Source organism: Octopus bimaculoides, chromosome 13 (genome assembly GCF_001194135.2).
Source record: "Octopus bimaculoides isolate UCB-OBI-ISO-001 chromosome 13, ASM119413v2, whole genome shotgun sequence".
Classification (NCBI taxonomy): domain Eukaryota; kingdom Metazoa; phylum Mollusca; class Cephalopoda; order Octopoda; family Octopodidae; genus Octopus; species Octopus bimaculoides.
The window spans coordinates 3,603,444-3,607,866 of record NC_068993.1 but is presented as its reverse complement, the minus strand read 5'-3'; the positions used below and the strand labels follow the sequence as shown (position 1 = coordinate 3,607,866).

Genomic DNA, 4,423 nt, shown 5'->3' with positions numbered 1-4,423 from the left:
TATATATATATATATATATATCTTTCTGTAACACTGTAACAGCCAAATGATATTTGGATTAATTTTAAAGTTTATTTTCTTTCAGTAGTGCCTTTGTGCATCTTTGGTCACGTGCATCCAGTAAAATTGGCGAAGGAAGAGTTTTACCTGTCAGAAGTAGAACACGAATACGGGCAGCCATATTGTATTTATCTAGAATTCTTTTCGTGTTAATGGAACCATTGTTAGGAACATCACCATTTACCTCAATAAAAATGTATAATTCTTGTGGTAAAGAATGATTATGCAATATTCTAAAGCATAGTGGAAACAGTTTTCTAGTAATTTTTGTTTTTCTTATTCTAAACATTATTCTAAATATTATATTCTGTGGGAATTTGGCCAACTTTATATTATACAAATTGAATATTCTCTTATTCTCAGAAAGGAGCTTTCATACTTGCTAGTTTCTCAAGATTTTATTCATTTAATGTAAATTTGATGAAGAAGCACGTTGTTTCAAGGAAGCAGGTGCTTGCCTTTAATTTATTTATGTCGTTCACAGTTCCCGTGATAGAGCCGCCCTATAGCATCCACGTTATTTATCGTAAGGATGGCTACTAATTATCTTTAGGTTTGTTCGACAATCAATAAATTTCATATGGCTAATGGTGATATTGCAGTGGTGCAGCTTATAATTATCTTATTTATGGCTTTCATTGAAGTATTTTCCTGGCCGCAGATGATAAATAATATAGCTGATTTGATCCTGAATAAACCTGCACTTAAATCATTTAATATGGATTAGGCGCTTCTTATTGTCTAGCTGAACAACGCATATCTTTATGCTAATTGATGAACTTTCTAATCTTAATCTTAGCTAATTACCAAATGAAAGAATTATGATACCACAATATTTTACATAGATGCCGGTTTCCTGGGAGATGTTTGTTTTTACGTAAATCCTTTGGCAAGATCAAATAGAGTAATTACTCTCTTGTGTTACTTATCTTCATTAATTCCAAAGTTTAGAACACATGTTGATATGGGCAATCCACTCCTCTGAACTCACAGTTACAAATCAGAACATTCTGGACAATTATGCGATGCCTTGAGAAAAGAAACTTATTGTAATATTAAGCTATCAACTATTTAAAATGTCTGTTGGCTAAATTCATTAAATTAATCCTTACTTCAGCGTGAAATTTGCTATCAGCATTTTATGTTAACTTGTTATATTGCTCATTGTTGAATTTAAGAGAGAAAATGATACTAAATTACACAATATACTTCAGCTGTTTATGGGCAAAGTGACAGAAACTTCACCGTTGCTTCAAGGAATTCAATCCTCAAGATCAGTAACAATGTGTATCGTTAAATGCACTTAAGAATTTAATGCCCAGATTTCTTTCAGTCAATAATTCTCGGAATTGTTAACTTCAGCGCCATTTTAAGATATTCCGCTTCAGGTTTGTTCAAATAAATTATTTCATTTTTTATCTCCTTCCCCAGTTTTGTTTCGCAAAATGACTGATTTACCTAAAGGTAAAAAGCTCAACGTTTACTAATTTAAGATATGAAGTTTGTTCAGTTAATGTTCTGTGTTTTACTGCTGATATTCTCCAAATCACAGGAGTATCAGAATATTGACGAAACAGTAATTCACCTCATTACTAGCATGATGAATTCGCTTAATCCCTATAATTACCATATTTACAATTTTATTGAAGTAGTTCCGCGACGGTATATGATAATTGATAAACACCGCTTAGCATCGGCGCTACATACACGATTATGCTACAAAGAGTAGCAGGAGCTGGAGTAGGAGGAGCAGGAAGAGCAAGAGGAGCAGCAGAGGGAAGAGAATGCGTTGAGGAGGAGGAAGAGGGGTTGAGAAGAAGAAGGAGGAAGTGGAGGGGGAAGAGAATGGGTTGAAGAGGAGGAAGAGGGGTTGAGGAGGAGGAAGGGAGGAAGAGAGGGAGTTGGAAGTGGAGTTTGAGGAGAAGAGGAGCGGATGTGAGACCATCGATAACTGGAGAAGATGAGATCTATTCATTTCTTGGTATCGATAAACAGCAAAAGCAGCTGCAGGGCTAATTCTACGTAATGTAGCAGCCAGATATCCTCAAATTAAAGTCACACCCGTCTATAACATATTCACTGTTTTATGTATCTCCAGACAAATTGGGAAACAATAAAATACAAGATGGCGCTCCTTTCTGTAATGGATTTGCTCAAAGATTTACCCCATCAATATGAAGCCAGGGTCAATCAGTAGCCACGGACTTGTCGTGAAATGGGACTCCTCTTGTGTATTTTACATAACGGTAACAAGAACTGTTAATACTAACATCTAAAAACTCGTAAAACACAACATACTTTCTTTAAAAATGAAGCATGAAGTGTACAAATTTGTCACTAGTATATACAAAGAGATGGGCATAGCGGGAAGGCTTGTGACCGTAGATTTGCCAAATCTGTGCCGACTTTACTTCTGACTTTGCTAATCAATAATAAGTTTATGGTAAAAGACCAACTTTGTTTGAACTCTTAACACTGCTTAGATATCGTATTCGTTTCAAAAACGGTTGTTCTTCATCTTTCTGACGTTTACTTAAGGGTTTTATTTATTTTGAAGAATTTCAATTAAAATATTTGAAATTGTTTTCAATATATGACATGACAACTCTGTGAGAGAATTAACATAAATTCTTGCGAAACGAACTGATGATCGTAGTTTTCATTTACGGCCATCTCCATTTTCTATTCAAAATTAGAAGAGTTTAAGCTTGACTTTTCTATCTGGGGGAGTGGTTACAATAAATAGAAAGACCGCTAATATATTAAATGTGGTTTTATATATGATATCACTCCCCGTAGTGCAATTACTTTTATAACATTGTGATTAAAGTAATGTATGATTCTAAAATGTTTAACCATTGCGTATAGCTAACACATACTACTTTGCTTTCATGGAAGAAATCCAATTGTTTCATATTTCCTAAATATACAAACATGCACAATACCAACAAAGAAAATGATTTAGCAATTGAATATTGCATTTAGTGTTTTTCTTCACATTTTATGGAGTAAATATACAAGATTGACTCTGTTTTAATGTATAAATTGTTATTATAATACATGTTGACAATCTCAAATCCTGTATCATGGAATACGAAAGTATATTGTCTTTTCCCTGGAGCGTTACTCATGTGCATGCCACTGCAAATATTGACTACCTTCTCCTCTATTGCTCACTCATCCCCAAAGATATTTCATCAGTGATGTTGTTTGTGTTATCTTATTTCTCTCTCCAGCAGTCTCAGGTAGCTGTGGCGATAGTGGAAATGTTTTAGCAGTGTTGAGTGGCATACATGACAGTAATTTCAGTTGCTATCATGAAACTCCACCTCTTCAGTCAGATTCTAATTATATGACAAGCTTTATTTGATCCTAACAGACAGAATGCCACATTCAAAACATCAGTTTTGTTTCAGCCCGGTTAAACATTAGACGCTTGTCTCCGGTTTTCTGATATTTTATTCTGCAATGTTTTGCATGATGTTGCATGAATGTGTGCAGCAAATAGATGTAGAATCTCTTAAGGATAATAGAAAGAAATAGAAGCAAAGAAAACCACTATTATTACCAATAATGCAGACGTAATTATTACAGAAACTTGATAAGGTCCTGCCGACACGGCATCTAACAGTGGAAGCTAACATAGTATATTACGTAAAAGCAAAGCCATAGTAGAATCGTATATATCGTTAAACTACCTGCTCAATGCAATTGTACAATAGCAGTCAAAATATATATGCCACATAGTTTACCTGTAAATCTCAGGATAGCATGCTGAAGAATAAGTTTTAGATAGTTATAGCCACAGTGAAGATTAATAAATTTACATTTCATTAACGGCAGTGCAATATTTCTCGGTAAAAACCATTTAACATGCAATGGTCCATTTTCTTTACTGGAATGGAGCACGCTGTGAGCAATCGGAAAGCTAACATTATTATTTGGTATGAGGTATGAATCACACCCCGTTCACACTGACTGATGTTTGAGGTGTGAACAAGTCTATTTTATCCGATGTAATATTTCGGTTCTCTAGGAATTCTGTGTAGAATCTGCCAGATATTTGGAGGTTATTGTTCTTGAGTTCTCTACGACTAATTTGTGTGGTTAATTTCTGTATAAAGACCTGTAGCAAGAATAGTGACCGGAACCTTGACTGCGAAATAACGATAATAATTAGTCATTTTATTGAAGCAGGCAATTCATATATCAAAAATGGTAGTTTAGAATATATAGAAACAGAAAATACTAAGAATATATGTAAGAAATAATTGCATATCTTGTGAAACATGGTGGTGGTTATTATTATTATTGTTCTTTTTTTTTTCATTCTGCAGTGGTGATGAGTGATGGAATAATAATT

General features: G+C 34.2%; 1 long non-coding RNA gene across 1 annotated transcript in view; it reads left to right on the top strand.

Annotated features, from left to right (window-relative positions):
- LOC106872418 (uncharacterized) overlaps nucleotides 1–172 on the top strand; it is a 10,656-nt gene extending 10,484 nt beyond the window's left edge. The window contains exon 3 of the long non-coding RNA XR_001409769.2: nucleotides 86–172. This is a non-coding gene — a long non-coding RNA (uncharacterized LOC106872418). The remainder of the gene's footprint in view (nucleotides 1–85) is intronic.
- The last annotated feature ends 4,251 nt before the right edge of the window (nucleotides 173–4,423 follow it).